The 16,215-nt window shown below is 44.8% G+C and overlaps 1 protein-coding gene across 1 annotated transcript in view; it reads left to right on the forward strand.

Annotated features, from left to right (window-relative positions):
- Positions 1–1,108: 1,108 nt before the first annotated feature.
- Positions 1,109–16,215, forward strand: part of LOC310865770 (monocarboxylate transporter 12-B-like) — a 29,781-nt gene continuing 14,674 nt past the window's right edge. The window contains exon 1 of the mRNA XM_083774978.1: positions 1,109–1,315. The gene's annotated coding sequence lies outside the window, so the exon portion shown is untranslated. The remainder of the gene's footprint in view (positions 1,316–16,215) is intronic.

A 16,215-nucleotide genomic window follows, 5' to 3' on the forward strand; every position in this document is an offset into this window, starting at 1 on the left:
CAAGGTATTCCCTACAGGCAGTAGACATATACAGTAGCCTAAGCCTAGATAGAAAATACCCTTGAATAGCCTTGTTTGGAAGAGAAGAGAGTCAGTCAGTGGAGAAGATGATGGTATGAGAAGAATGTCTGCATTGTTTTGACACATTGAAACACTTTTCCATTTTCAACTGTCAGAAAGCAAATTTATAGTGAATAATAATAATAGGCTAATAATAAACAAATAACAATAATAGGCTAATGATAGTCTGAAATTCTTTATGAGGAACAATCCCTTGAGATGAACCATCTCGTTTTCAAGGGGGTCCTCAATTCACAAAATAAATACATAAAGACACTTTTTTTCAACTAGACAAACAAACAAAACAAAACAACACAATACATAAAAAACTAACAAAAATAAACAACTGCTACAAAACAACATTAGGCCTACACATAACATGGACATAACGTAGACATAACACATGGATCATTGCATCATGGATCTGTTACAATGATGATTAATGAAAACATGAACAGGTAGTCTCAAGATGAGAGGACAGCACAGTTTTAAACAAATGAAAATATGTTTTTGAACGAATATGGATTAATAAATAAATAATACATAAATAAATTAATAATAATATAAAAATAAAACATGCAACAGAGCAGTGAGTCAGAGCAGATCACGTCAATGGCATTGGCTGCAAATTAGCAGTTAAACAACACTGTCAAGTGTCAACAACAACACTGACACTATTTTCATTCCTAAAATCGCTTCCGAAAATACAAGCTCACAAGGAAAGGATTCTTCTCATGAGTACTAATATGGAACTGTTGTGAGCTGCGCGGCAAATAAAGAATTTATAGCCACACTTAACTGGTTCAGTTATTTATTACACCTGCTATTAACAGGACAGGTTGATGTGATGGAGAAGCCAGGCGTGGACAACAAGGCGAAGTTATGTGAACAGGCTCGGGTCACCAGGTGCGCTTCTTTAACTACGCTAGGTCTATACGCAAACCGCGCCCACCTCCATTACCCTCTCGTCGTCATCCTTCCACTTCTCTCTGTCTCTCCTCCTCCACTTCACTGCTCAGTGCTCACTCCGAGTCTCTGTGCCCGGAGGGAGGCTGCGTGGCGTGAGCGGCAGCTCCGTGGACTTCCCTTTCTTCCCCTCACAGCGAGCAAGGAGGAGGATGGGGCCAGTGAGGACAGCAGCGTCGTCAACAATAACAACAACAACAACAGAGCAACTTTATCCCGTGCGTCTTGAAAGTTGAACTGCGAGCTGACTGGAGAAGGACGTGCAGAGCGCCGTGGAAGCTGATCTGATGTGAGTATATAGTAGTATCAGTAGGCCTAGTAGTAGTATTTGTTTTGTTTAACTCCATATGTCTTTATAGTCTACAGTGTCTTGTCGGTCAATATTTTGTTATCTGCGTTTTCCCTTATTTTTTCTTTCAGCAGCTTATCTGGTCTGAGGAAGCTAACAGAGGCAGCTAGAGGCAGCAAACCATGGGGCCCCTAGAATTAGGAGATTTCTTAGAATCGTCTTAAAAAGGAACAGTTGCCCAACACATTAAGACTGTACTTCTAATTCCAATTAATGATATTATGTGGGTGGCATAGCCTTCTGAATGTTATGACATAACATACTGATTTCCCCAAGCGGGATAATATAGGCCTATCGGTCAATTAAATATGTCACTGTTCTAGATATATTTCATATCTAGCCTATACATAACAGTTATGTAGTAGATGAAGTCTATCTAGAACAACATTGACATATTGACCCTCTGGTTAAAATTGAGTTTGTTAGTTGTTTAGTGCAGCCAGTTACTGTCAGCATGTAGCAATCATGAGATCCCTTGTGCTTATAGGCCTATTATGATTAGGCTATTACAATATTAAGCTAAGGCAAATCCCCTGGTTAACTCAACTCAACTCAACTTTATTTATATAGCACATTTTAAATGACCAGGTCAACCAAAGTGCTGTACATCACACTCGACACTCGACACTCGACCTGAGCAGTCGCATTCCCAGGAGCTCTCTCCAGCCAAGGCAATTAACGCATACCGGTAGCTATGTTCTCAACTTTTTCCGCGTTTTACCTTTTCTTCATCCTATGGATTACGGACGCATTCTTTGATTCAACATGGAGTTTACACCAAGAAGAGATGGAACGTTATGGAGACGTAGCGGAGGAGTTTCACAGCGATTTTTTCCTCCTGGATGGTTTGGAATGTAAACACATGTCTTTTGGTTCGGCGGCGATCCACGCATTGTTAACAGCAGATCCGAGTCGCAAGTACAAGCCCCCGGCTGGCAAAATGGATCGCAGAACTGTGATTATTCTTTGCTTGCTACTGTCGGGAGATGTCCATTTCAACCCTGGACCGATTACTCGTTCACAAGCGAGGCTGCACTTACAGCAGCAACAGTTGCTTCCGCAAACAGCGACCGTTTCCATCGCTACGCACCACGGCTTCCACGCCCTCCAGAGCGCCGCCTCCACCACGGAATGGTCCACGGACGCAACTTCAAGATCGGCGCGGGATACCGCTGCAGGCGTCTTGTTTGCTGGGACCGACCCAACGGCAGCGATCATCGAGGAACATCCCCCCCTCCCCCACACCCCCAGTCAATCCAGGGCCACTGAGGACAATGGACCACCACCCTCCCCCACCCCAGCCGCGGACCCAGTATCACTGTCTACAGTCAACACGGCCACCATAAGGATGGATCTGACTACAGGCATTACCAGGTTCAACGGCGCCCCCCCCCACATTCCACCGCCCCTCCCCACTCACACTTCAGCCACGGACATTCCACCGCCCATCCCCAGTCACACCTCAGACTACTTCATCACCGACGAAATTAACACAATCGTCGCAACCAAAGGCCTTCACCTGTTCCATTTGAATGTAAATAGCCTCAGCCCTAAACTGGCTGAAATCAGGCATCTCTTTCAAAACGGTAAGGCAAATATCCTGTGTTTCTCTGAGACAAAGCTGGACCAATCCACCAAGGATCCAGAGATAGAAATAGAACACTATACTATCATTAGGAACGACAGAAACAGGCATGGTGGTGGCGTGTGCATGTATATTCACAAAGACACTGAATATGTTACTCGTACTGACTTACAGCATGATGAAATTGAAACTGTGTGGGTTGAATTAATTTTCAAAAATGCTAAATCAGTATTAGTTGGCACCGTCTATAGACCGCCCGATCAGAATGGTTTCTATGATATACTTGAGGGGTGCTTGGCTGGGGAGGATTGTGTAGAGAAAATCCTGATTGGCGACTACAATACGGATATGCTTCGTAAGGAAGCACCTGTGTTTAAGTCATTTAGTCGTTTTTGTGATCTGCACGGTGTCAGTCAGCTAATTACCCAACCCACAAGAGTGTGTGATTCTACTCAAACTGTCATTGATCTCATTCTGACCTCGGACAAATCCAGAATCTCCAAGAAAGGGGTTATTGTATGTGGGCTCAGTGATCATTTTATGATTTTCTGTACCCGCAAAATACAAAAACTAAAGTATGACTGTCACAAAACAGTCATATCTAGGGACCTCAAAACCTACTCTAGTGAGGCCTTTAACCTTGAACTGGAGAGTCTGGATTGGTCCGATGTGCTCAGGAGCTCACTAGTCGAAGAAGCATGGCTTGGCTTTAAAACCAAATTTACATCAGTACTAAACATCATGGCTCCTTTGAGAACCATCAGGGTCAAAACCCGCTCGGAGCCATGGATGAATTCGGACATTCTGACTGCAATGAAAGCCAGAGACAACAAATGCTCTGAACTTCTTAAATGCAAGTCCATGCTAGCCAAGCGCTTCGACAGTAATCTCCAAACCAAACTGTGCAACCTAAAAACCCAGTGTAACAAGCTAAGAAACGGTGTAATTGCCATGACCAAATCTGCCAAATGTAACTTTATCAATGATAAAGCCGAGGAAATCAAAAACAATCCTCGGGAACTCTGGAAGTTACTAAACAACCAACTAGGCTGTGGTCAGAAACTAAAAACCAGGTTTACTAACATAAACATCAAATCGAATAACACCCTCATCACTGACAAGCTTGATGTAGCCAACCACCTGAACATCTTCTTTACAAACATTGCAACAAAGCTGGTTAGCAAACTGCCCTCCCACTCTGGGCGTTTTGGTGTAGAGCACATCAAAGCCTTCTACAAAAACCTTGGTGTTTGTAAAGATGATTTCAAAATGGCAATGGTAACAACCGAGGAGGTACTTAAAAAACTGAGTGCCCTCCAACCCCACAAAGCCACTGGCCATGACAATATCCCCTCCAAATTTCTCAGAGACTCAGCCTTTTCCATAGCTCCAGTCATCACCCACATAGTTAACCTCTCCATCAAACAGGGACAGGTCCCCCAAGATTTTAAACTGGCCAAAGTAACCCCCTTGTACAAAAAAGGGAGTAAATTAGAACCCGGCAACTACCGACCTATTTCTATTCTAAGCTCCATCTCGAAAGTGATGGAAAAAATAGTCTATGAACAGGTTGAAAAGTATCTTGCCACTAATAAATTGCTGTACGAGTTCCAATCTGGCTTCAGAACATCCCACTCCACTGACACATGCCTCCTCTATTTGAGCGACCACATCAAACACGAGGTGGACGCTGGAAAATACTGCGGCATGGTCATGCTGGACCTCCAAAAGGCTTTTGACACCGTGAACCACTCCATACTGGTTAACAAGCTTAAAGCTATTGGTTTTGATAGCACATCAGTGAGCTGGATGCAATCCTACCTGGAGGGGAGAGAACAGATGGTGGAGGTGAACGGAACACTGTCCCCTCCCCTCCCAGTGAGCTGTGGCGTCCCACAAGGAAGCATACTAGGGCCTTTACTGTTCCTAATATATGTTAATGACATGACTTCAGCTTGTGACTGCAACTTGTTCCTGTTCGCAGATGACTCAGCACTGCTGGTCTCGGACAGGAACAAACTGCAGGTTGAAAAGACCCTCAGCTCTGAACTCGGTAGAATCTGCACCTGGCTCGCTGATAACAAACTATCCTTACACCTGGGAAAAACTGAATCCATCCTCTTCGGATCAAATAGTAATCTCAGCAAGGCAGATGGCTTCTTGGTTAGAGTGGGTGACAATATTATCACACGAAAAGATCAAATTACCTACCTAGGTTCCATCCTGGAGGCCAATCTTTCCGGTGATAAGATGGCCACCAACGTAATCAAAAAAGTCAATCAAAGAACAAGATTCCTTTACAGGATCTCCTCACTGGTCAGCAAAAACACCTTGAAGACCTTAACAGGAGCCCTCGTACAAGGTTTCTTTGACTATGCATCCACCTCTTGGTACCACAGCACCTCAAAGGCCCTTAAAACAAGGCTCCAGACCTCCCAAAACAAACTGGTCAGGCTCCTACTTGGCCTCACCCCCCGAACCCACCTCACCCCTGCCCACTTTGACAGGCTGGGATGGCTTAGGGTCGTCGACAGAGTACAGCATCTTGCAATGGGTCTGGTCCACAAGATTCGATACACCACCAAGATACCCATGTACCTGTCTAAATACTTCCTTAATGTAAACGAAGTCCACACCCACAACACCAGAGGGAGTGCAACAAACCATGTACAACCCAGATTCGGCACAAACAAGGGACTAAATTCTTTTCGCTCCTATGCCACCAAAATGTGGAACGCCCTACCAACAGTCATTAAGACATGTGAATCCCTTGACTCCTTCAAAACCGCTCTCAAAGGGCACCTACGGATGGCTGCAATTCGAAACTGGCCTCTGTAAAATCTGAATCCCCCCCACCCCCCCCACCCCATTTTCCCTCACTGTATATTGTATCTTTTCCCTTTTTTGCTTCCCATATGATGAATTTAGCTACATAGAAATGTCTATTTGTATGTCTCTAAATGTTTGTATGTCTTTAAATGTTTTGATGAATTGAACAATGTGGACCCTGTTGTAAACAAGTGTAATGCTTAATTGGGTCGTCCACTCACAGTTGACAGTCTTTGTATTGAGTTTGTGCTTAAAATGTACTGTAAATTCTACAAACTGTTAATAAATATTTCAATCAATCAATCAATCAGGTTCAAAAGAAGCAAAGAACAAAACAGTACAATTTAAACATGAAAACATGAAAACAAACAGGCATTTAGAAGAAATGAAAGCTAAACTATACAATATAAGCAGACAATACAAAGGAGCAAACAAAGCAGACTATTGCACTAGTAAAGGGAACAGGGCTACCTCAACTGACATTAAAAGCCAGGGAGAAGAAGTGGGGCAGCTCTGATGTGAAAGGGCAAAGTGTTCCAGAGTCTGGGGGCAAGACGCCACGAAGGCTATTACCCTTGGATCTTTTGTTGGTCACTATGACGTCTAGTTTGAGCTGGTCGGCCGACCTCAAAGCCCTAGGTGGGTTGTAATTTGAGATAAGGTCTGCAAGGGATGAGGGTGCTAACCCATTTCGAATTTTAAAAACATACATTAAAATCTTAAAATCAATGCGGAATCGAACCGGGAGCCAATGGAGCGAGGCTAGGACTGGAGTGATGTTCTCTCGCTTCTTAGTTCCAGTGAGGAGACGGGCAGCGGCATTTTGGATCAGCTGTAAGCGGCTGAGCAATGATTGGTCAATACCGACATATAGGGAGTTACAGTAATCCAGTCTGGATGAAATAAAGGCGTCTATAACCCTTTCCAGGTCATTATGGGAGAGGTAGGGTTTAACCTTGGCTAAGAGCCGAAGGTGGAAAAAGCTGGTTTTGACCACCGAGCTAACCTGTTTGTCCAGTTTGAAGGCTAAATCAAAAGTGACCCCGAGGTTTTTGACCGAGGAGTGTGTGAATGAACTGAGGGGACCTAGAATATCGGCGGGAGGGGTGGAAGAATCAAGGCCGAATGTGATCTTTTCTGTCTTGCTATTGTTGAGGTTGAGAAAATTTGAGGCCATCCAGGATTTAATATCTGCCAGACAGTCCTGCAGTAACTGTAGTGGATCTGTGTTGTTGTTTGGCTTGAGGGGTATAGGTATATTTGGATGTCGTCGGCAAAACAGTGAAAGGAGATGTGTTTGGATATGATCTCCCCAAGAGGCAGTATATACAATAAAAACAGGATCGGACCCAGGATCGAGCCCTGGGGGACTCCACAGGTGAGTGGGGCCTTGGTAGATGAACATTCACCAAGTTGAACCGAAAAGCTCCTGTCAGTTAAATATGACTGGAACCAGTTTAATGCGGTGCCAGTGATTCCTACCCAGTGTTCGAGGCGTGAAAGTAAAATCTTGTGGTCGACCGTGTCGAAAACGGCCGTCAGGTCAAGTAGCACCAGGACTGCTGGGCTGCCAGAATCCACAGTTAAAAGAAGGTCATTAAAAACTCTTAAGATTGCCGTTTCGGTGCTATGACCTGGTTTGAAACCGGATTGGTACTTTTCATGGATGCCATGCATGGTTAAAAACGGTTGCAGTTGTGCATTTTTGTTACACACTTCAATGAATGAGTCCATATCAGTGTGGTTTGATTTTATGACCATTTTACTGGGCATCAAGGAACTGCAACAAGACAGTTAAACACACAAAAATGAGTGAGACACATGTTGTCCAGCTTATATGCACAATCACCATATCCAGGATGTACTGGTTTCCTCATTGCCTGACTGGCAGAAACATAACAAAATAATACATAACATCATATTCAGTTTAAACAAAATAACAAAAATACATGACACCAAATAGTTCTGTTTCCACAATAGCATATTACTATCACAGTGAGTTGGAATTATTATCAATAACATCAGACAGACAGTAGTAGCTTGGGGCCTCCTGCAGTCACTATCACAGAGTTAGCATTAGCTGCTAGCTATTAGCTAAGCTGCTAAGCAAAACCTGACTACAGACAGTACTCTAAAACATTGTGGAGACACACGGCTACCTTTTCCCACTATCACATATACCCTGTTCAGCTACTTTATACAGTAGGCCTATGTCTAAATTAACCCACTCTCTTATATCTCACCTGCAACAAGACAGTTAAACACACAAAAATGAGTGAGACACATGTTGTCCAGCTTATAATGCACAATCACCATATACAGGATGTACTGGTTTCCTCATTGCCTGACTGGCAGAAACATGCTGACTCACTGGAGTATATTGCCCCCTTGTGGCTTAGAGGAGCAATCGCTCTGTTTTGTTCTTGGCAGGGCAGAAACACAGTGACTATTTGTATTTGAGACTATTAAACATTACATAGAACAATGACAAAATGAAATACACTTATGCATGAACTTTTATCTTTTTAACTATTTGACTTGTAATGTCATTAACTGCATTATGAACTTGAGTAGAATATGAATTATAATTAAATAAACAACCAAAAAATAGGGGGTGGCTTTGGCTTATCCTACACTCTCCCCTCCAAAATGAAATGGCGTCCCGACATTACGATCATCAGTCCACATGTTGTATTTATGCCTTGCATCTAGGAAGAGTATAACCAAGTAGGAGTCAGAAACAGTCCAAGAACTTGAAGATGCATTACTGTAGCTCCTCTTAATGCCTTATGTTTGCAGAAGGTGTCATGGTGCACAATGACATTCCACTGCCACTTCCATCACGAGAATGGGTATATCTGCATCATCTCTGAGTAAAGTACTTTTACATACTGTAGCGAAAACTTCCTATGTAATTCAACATGCAGTAGACTGTAGTCATAGTGGGTCACTTCAGTATAAACACAAAAAATAACTTTCTTAACCTAACTAAAATCACTTAATCCTCAAATCTCAGTACTTAATATCTGTGTTAAATCAATCTATTCAATCATGTGACACCGTGGGCATCCCTAACCTATGATAAGTAAACATTTCTCTGTCTCAAAGGATATCGGTTCTCTCGGACAGGTGATTGATCAAGGTCATCATCGTCTTGGTCACTGGCACTGCATGCAGACTCGGCAGACTGATGATCTGATGACCTCTCAGGGCTTTGTGTATCATTCTCTTCTTCCTGTCTGTCCAGCTGGTACTCTGCATCATCCTCTCCATCCAGGTCCTCCTCTGGATAGACATCTGGCTGCTGATGCTCTGTTTTCAGATGCTGTTCCACCTGTTCTCTGTCGTCTGCTTTCCATCCGATGATTCCTCTCCATTCTTCCTCATCCTCTGAACTGTGTTCTTGTTCTGGGTTCTCTTGTCCCTGTGAGTTGCTTTTCTTTTTTTCCTTCTTTTTTCCGTACAGGGGTCCACATTCTCCACTGGCAGGAATTCACATGGCAGCAAAAGGTTCCTATGCATGACTCGAATACGGCCCTTTCCATTCTCTGGCTTGAGCTCATACACTGGACTGTCTTGCTGTTTTCTCAACACAATGTGTACTTGATCTTCCCAATATGACCTCAGTTTTCCTGGCCCGCCTCTTTCAGAAAGCTTTCGGATAAGCACTCTGCATCCAGGATACAACTCTGCACCATAGGCTTTCCTGTCATACAGAGCTTTCCCTCTTCTGCCCTCTTTGTAGGCTGTGGCTGAGGCCAGCTTGTAAGCATCATCCATTCGAGCTCTCCATTTTTCAGCATAGCCTCTGGGTGATGAGCTTTGGTCTTTTGCCATGAGGCCAAACATCAGATCAATAGGGAGCCTGGGATTCCGTCCAAACAAGAGAAAGTAGGGTGCATACCCAGTGGCCTCGCTGCGGGTACAATTATAAGCGTGGACCACTTTGGCCAGGGATGCTTTCCAATCTGTTTTGGCTGTCTCTGGGAGGTTTCTGAGCATGGCCAGCAATGTCCTATTGAATCTTTCGACCTGGCCATTTCCCTGTGGGTGATATGGCGTGGTTCTGGACCTCTTTACTCCACTGTATTCTCCCAGCTTGGCAAACAGTTTATTCTCAAACTCCTTACCCATGTCATGGTGGAGCCTCGTACAAAATCCAAATTTCAACATAAAATCACCATAGATCTTGTCTGCAGCTGTTTTGGCAGATTTGTCCTGGGCAAACCGTGTGAAGTGGTCCATCACAACAAGGATATACTCAAACCCTCCTTTACATTTCTCCAGATGTAAGAAATCAATGGAGACAAGCTCGAATGGATATGTGGTAGTTATGTTGACGAGGGGAGCTCTGGTTGGCCTGTTTGGACGTTTGTTCTTCAGACAGCTGCACACCTGTGTTATTTGATGCTCTACGTCTCTCTGCATGTGAGGCCAGTAGAAACGGTCTCGGACGAGTGTCAGGACCCTCTCTACCCCTAGGTGGCCCATGTCTTCATGTAATTCTTTATACATCAGCCCATGGAACTTCTTAGGCAGGAGAAGCTGTGACCGGCTGGCCGTCTTTCTGTACAATAAACCATCATCATTAATGTGCAGTTTCTGTTTTTCTCTTACCAGGGCAGAAATGTCTTTGTTACTGGCTTGTTTTCCACCTTTCGGCCAGTGGTTTGAGATGACATACTTCCGCACTTCTCCAATTACAGGATCCTCCTCTTGTGCCTGTTTCAGAGATGTTTTTGTGAGCTCCAACCCTGACATCCTCACTTCCTCATTCTCTTCTGCTAACACTGTTGAGATGGTCAGAGGACACAGCCAGGGCTCACTTTCATGCATCTGAATGGCCAGAGCCTGTTCTATATCCAATGGCATGCATGAGAGACCATCAGCATCCCTGTTGGCTCGGCCTGGTCGGTATTTAATGGAGAACTGGAAGTCGGCGAGTTCAGCTACCCACCTGTGGGTGGTGGCATTCAACTTGGCTGTAGTGAGCACGTATGTGAGTGGGTTGTTGTCAGTGTAGGCTATAAATGGTGGAGAATAGTAAAGATAGTCCCTGAACCTCTCACATATGGCCCACTTAAGGGCCAGGAACTCCAGCTTGCCTGAATGAAGGTGGTAGTTTTTCTCAGGGGCAGTTAGAGTCCTGGACCCGTATGCGATCACAACCAGCTTTCCCTGATGCCTCTGGTAAATCACGGCCCCCAGCCCCTCTTGTGACGCATCGCAGTGTAGGATAAATGGCTGCTCGTAGTCAGGATATCCTAAAACGGGTGGCTGGGAGAGAAAGTCAATTAGCTGACAGAGTACCTTTTGATGTTCAGCTGACCACTGAATGGGGTGAGACGATGGCAACTGGCCCCCTTTGCTTGTTCTTTTGTCTGATTTTCTTCGTTTTTGTTTCTCTTTCACTGCCTTTTCTGTGGAGAGGAGGTCATACAGAGGCTTTGCGATACGTGAGAAGTTTGCTATGTAGTTTCTATAGTATGAAATAAATCCTAATAGTTTTCTCACTTCTCCAATGGTGGTGGGAGTTCTCTGTTTTAAAGACTGGACTGGGGCAATGTCTGCAGGGTCCATCGTATGACCATCTTCGGTAAACATCCTCCCCAGGAATCTCACCTGATTTTTGAAGAGCTCACATTTTCTTGATGTCAATTTCACTCCATGGCTCTGGTAACGCTGCAGGACTTTTCTCAGGTCATTTAAGTGGTTTTCGAATGTCTGAGAGTGAATCAAGTTGTCATCCAAGTAAGGGAGGCATATCTCATCACGCAGTCCCACCAGGCACTCTTCCATTGACCTCTGGAACTCTGCAGGAGCTGATGATAATCCAAAGGGAATTCTCACCCACTCGTAGAGTCCCCATGGTGTAATAAATGCAGTGAGAGGGCGGCTTGACTCCTCCATGAAACCCTGGTGATAGGCTTTCTTGGTCAAGGACCGAAAACCAGGCGCTTCCCTTTAAGGTGTTGAGCATGTCTTGTATGCGTGGTATTGGATGACGGTCAGGGATTGACTTCTTATTTAGCTCCCTGTAGTCACAACACAGGCGGAGATTCCCATCCTTTTTTCGCACACATACAATGGGACTGGAATAGGGAGATTTTGACTTAGCTATCCACCCCCTGTTTAACAGGTCACCTCTTTATGGAGTGGTTTTGGTACTGAGATATAGGTTCGCTTTACCGGTATGGGGTCATTGAGACGAATCTGGAGCTGTAGTGAGACTATGGTCCCCACATCATAGTCATCACGAGATAATGCATTTCTCTCTTCCCTCAGTAGCTGTCTCACTTCCTGTTGTTGTTCTAGGGGAAGGTGATCAAGGGGGACAGGAGGGTCCCAGACGTCTTCACTGCCAGCGCTTTTCCTGTTTTCCGTTTCCGTCCTCTGTTCTCCTGTCAATGTTTGGTTAGTGGTGAGTATCATTGTTTGAGTCTGAATTATTTCGACTGGTCTTGTGTCAGCTGGGTACACAGTTTTGATCATCTGAGTTTGCCCGAGTACAGTTCTTGGAGGCAATAAGATGTCATGTGCTGTGTTATTCATGACAGGGATGGTGATGCGGGACCAGGGACCTCGCTGTAGACTCACTACACTCTCCTTGAACTCCAACCCCTCTGGCAACTGGAGATGGACATCTGGCTCGACCAGGACATCCTGGCAATCAGGGAGTGGACCTGCTCTCACACTACACTTAATAGCTTTTGTCTGACCAGCTGGAATAGTTGTGAGCTCTCTCCCTGCTTTCACTGTGCGTTCTCCTAGTCTGTCTTCTCCACTCTTCATCACTTTTACAAAAACTTCAGCTTTCTTACAATCAAAGGAGAATGCTGTGCTGACTGCCTCTGTTACCACATGTGGTGGTTCTATGCCTCTCTCCAACAGATATTCAATCACGTTGAACCCAATGATTGGCTCCTCCGCCACCCCATCTTCCTGAGCTACTAAAACTGGCACTAAAAGCTCGAACAGTGTGGCCTCTTCTGTAGGTAACTTGAACTTGATTTCAACCCACCCAGAGAAAGGGATTGATGTCTGGTTTACTGCCCTCCCATCTAACGTACCAGGCCCCAGGATCTCCGATATACTCCTAACTGTGGTATGGGGCATATTTTGTTGTCTCCATTTCTCATTCATGAGACATACCTGTGACCCAGTGTCCCACAACGCTCTGGTCTTCACTCCATCCAACTGGCAAGTGATGGTGTATTTCTTTCCAATCAGGTTAAGTAACTTTGCTCTTCGTTTTGGGGAGAGGAGACTGACACAGACGACTTCATTTCTCTTGTCTTGTGTGTTAGCTGCCAATTTTGCCTCTAGATGTTGAATGCTGTCGGTGATTAGCTTGTAGACATCTTTTGGGTGCTGACTCTGGCTAGATTCTGTAACTGAGGGGGATGGGAGGGGTGTTACAGTGTTAGATGACATATGGACCTGCTCTGACCTGTCTGTGGGCTTGTTCCGGATCCTACATCCTCTGGACAAGTGGCCACTATGTCCACATTTGAAACAATGGTCACACTCTTCCCCTCTGTTCTTGTCCTGACAGTCTCTGCAGCCCTGTTTCCTAATGGGACGGTGCTGGGGGGACGGCCTGTGTGACTCTTGCATGGCACCCTTTATTTCAGCGACTTCCTCTTTTAATTGTTTGATGATCTCATGGAGCTCTGATTCTTTGTGAGTCACTGTTTGTTGTGTTCTAGCCATTTTGTCTTTGGTAGGTATGAAGGATGACTGTTCACGCCCACCCACTGCTCCAACTGACGCTTCTTGTACTGGTTGCACTTCGGCTCTTACTTCCCTCACTTTAGCTTCTCTGCTGCTCTTTCTGAATTTTTGCTGTCTCTCCGACTCCAGGCTGGCGGCTTCATTGGTTTTAGCAATCAGAACATCATCAGTCACTGTGGGATCATCGAGGCAGCTTTTGATCTGATATTTGACATTATCATTAACTAACCCTGTACCCACAGCTCTCTGGAACTTCTTCTGTATCAATGCAGGACTGTACTGTTCATCATCGCCTGGTTCTCTTGATGCAGCCAGGAGTCTCTCTTTGAGCTCAATTGCCCTGAATAAGAAGTTCTGTGGGGACTCGTTCTGCTCTTGAGTGATATTTATCAGCCTGTGATAGAGATCTGTGGAGCTATCCTCTTTGGCCCTTTAGAATTGTACGGAGCTGGGGAAGGGTGAGGTCTGTTTTGAGCTCTAGCATATCACGGAGGCTTAGACCTGGGCTAATGGCTCTGACCACAGCCTCAATAATTTCAGCCTCACAGTGATTTCTTTTCCGTCCCATTTCAATTTGATGGGTCAAGTTATATATGACAACTTGTCTTTCTGACCCTTTTCCCCAATTTGGCCATTAATTCTAAATTCCCTGCGTATAGTTACCTCAGGTGGCTGTATTGCTGACGAGGTAGTTAGCGGACTGGGCCCCTGGCTGGGATAGTTCATGCTGTTTGTCAGCCTCGCCATTTCCTCCTCCAATCTTTTTGTAGAGGCCTGGAAGCTGAGCTGCAGGTCTGCATATTGTCCTCGTAGACTGGCCAATGCTGCAGCGTCTTGACTGGCCTTTTCCCCTTCACGCTGTGCTTGGTCATCTCTCTGTGTTTTGTCTTCAGCACATGCTATTAAACGGTCCAAGAATGCATGTGCCACTTCCTCATCTTCAATTTCGATGATTCCATCGACTGCTTCACTTATTGTTCTGATCAGCGTGTGCTTTTTGGTCGCTTTCTCAGCTGGGATTTTACTTGACACACACACCTCTTGTAGCTGCTCGAACTTCAACTTCACCAGGATCTCACTCAGCCGATCGTGCAGTTGTTCCAACTCCATGGTCTGTTGTGTGTTGAGTCTGTGATCCCTCACTGCGTCTCAGTAGCACCGCTGATCCCACCGCTGCCACCAATTTTTGTTACACACTTCAATGAATGAGTCCATATCAGTGTGGTTTGATTTTATGACCGTTTTACTGGACATCAAGGAACTGCAACAAGACAGTAAAACACACAAAAATGAGTGAGACACATGTTGTCCAGTTTATATGCACAATCACCATATCCAGGATGTACTGGTTTCCTCATTGCCTGACTGGCAGAAACATGCTGACTCACTGGACATAACAAAATAATACATAATAACATCATATTCAGTTTAAACAAAATAACAAAAATACATGACACCAAATAGTTCTGTTTCCACAATAGCATATTACTATCACAGTGAGTTGGAATTATTATCAATAACATCAGACAGACAGTAGTAGCTTGGGGCCTCCTGCAGTCACTATCACAGTTAGCATTAGCTGCTAGCTATTAGCTAAACTGCTAAGCTGCTAAGCAAAACCTGACTACAGACAGTACTCTAAAACATTGTGGAGACACACGGCTACCTTTTCCCACTATCACATATCCCCTGTTCAGCTACTTTATACAGTATGTCTAAATTAACCCACTCTCTTATATCTCACCTGCAACAAGACAGTTAAACACACAAAAATGAGTGAGACACATGTTGTCCAGCTTATATGCACAATCACCATATACAGGATGTACTGGTTTCCTCATTGCCTGACTGGCAGAAACATGCTGACTCACTGGAGTATATTGCCCCCTTGTGGCTTAGAGGAGCAATCGCTCTGTTTTGTTCTTGGCAGGGCAGAAACACAGTGACTATTTGTATTTGAGACTATTAAACATTACATAGAACAATGACAAATGACTGAACTAAAAATATCCTTGAGGAGCCGAGAGGGGATACTGTCCGACGGGCAGTTTGTGGGCCGAAGGTGGTTAACTATGTCAGATAGTGCTGAGAGGGATATTGGATTGAACTTGTCGAGGGGTGGATGACGTAGGGATGGAGCAGGGGCATGGGCAATGCAGGTATGGGCTCACAGAGAGTGGATGATGGCAAAAAAGATGTAGTGCGGGGATTCATAAGGGAGTCGAATGCATTAAAAATAAATTGGGGTTTGTGACAGTTTTTTTAGACTAAAATGGAAAAATATTCGGTTTGACAGCTTTCTGGTAATCCAAAAGATATGTAGTTTATCAGAGAGCCATTTCCTTTCGGCTCGCCTGCATGCTCGTCTGAGAGCACGGGTTGAGTCGTTGAGCCATGGTTCTGAAAGTGCCTTAGTGCGTGGTCCTGAGGGGGGCAACAAGGTTCAAAATGTCAGTGCACGTGAGGTTAAACCTAAAATATAGTACGTAGACGCTGAGGTCACCACCGTCATCAGGGGTGCGGCGTGGTGAGGCATCAAAAATCTAAAATCTAAAATTGTGAAGAGGTAGAGGGTTTTATGGCACGGGGGCAGGTGATATGAGCTCGGAGCAGGGAATAGAGACTAGAAAAAGTGCCCTTCTGGGCACAGGTCTCCACCAGGAGGATAGGAGTACTGTGTGTGATGTTTGGC

The sequence above is a fragment of the Protomyctophum parallelum genome (genome assembly GCF_964188405.1).
Source record: "Protomyctophum parallelum genome assembly, chromosome: 10".
NCBI lineage: Eukaryota > Metazoa > Chordata > Actinopteri > Myctophiformes > Myctophidae > Protomyctophum > Protomyctophum parallelum.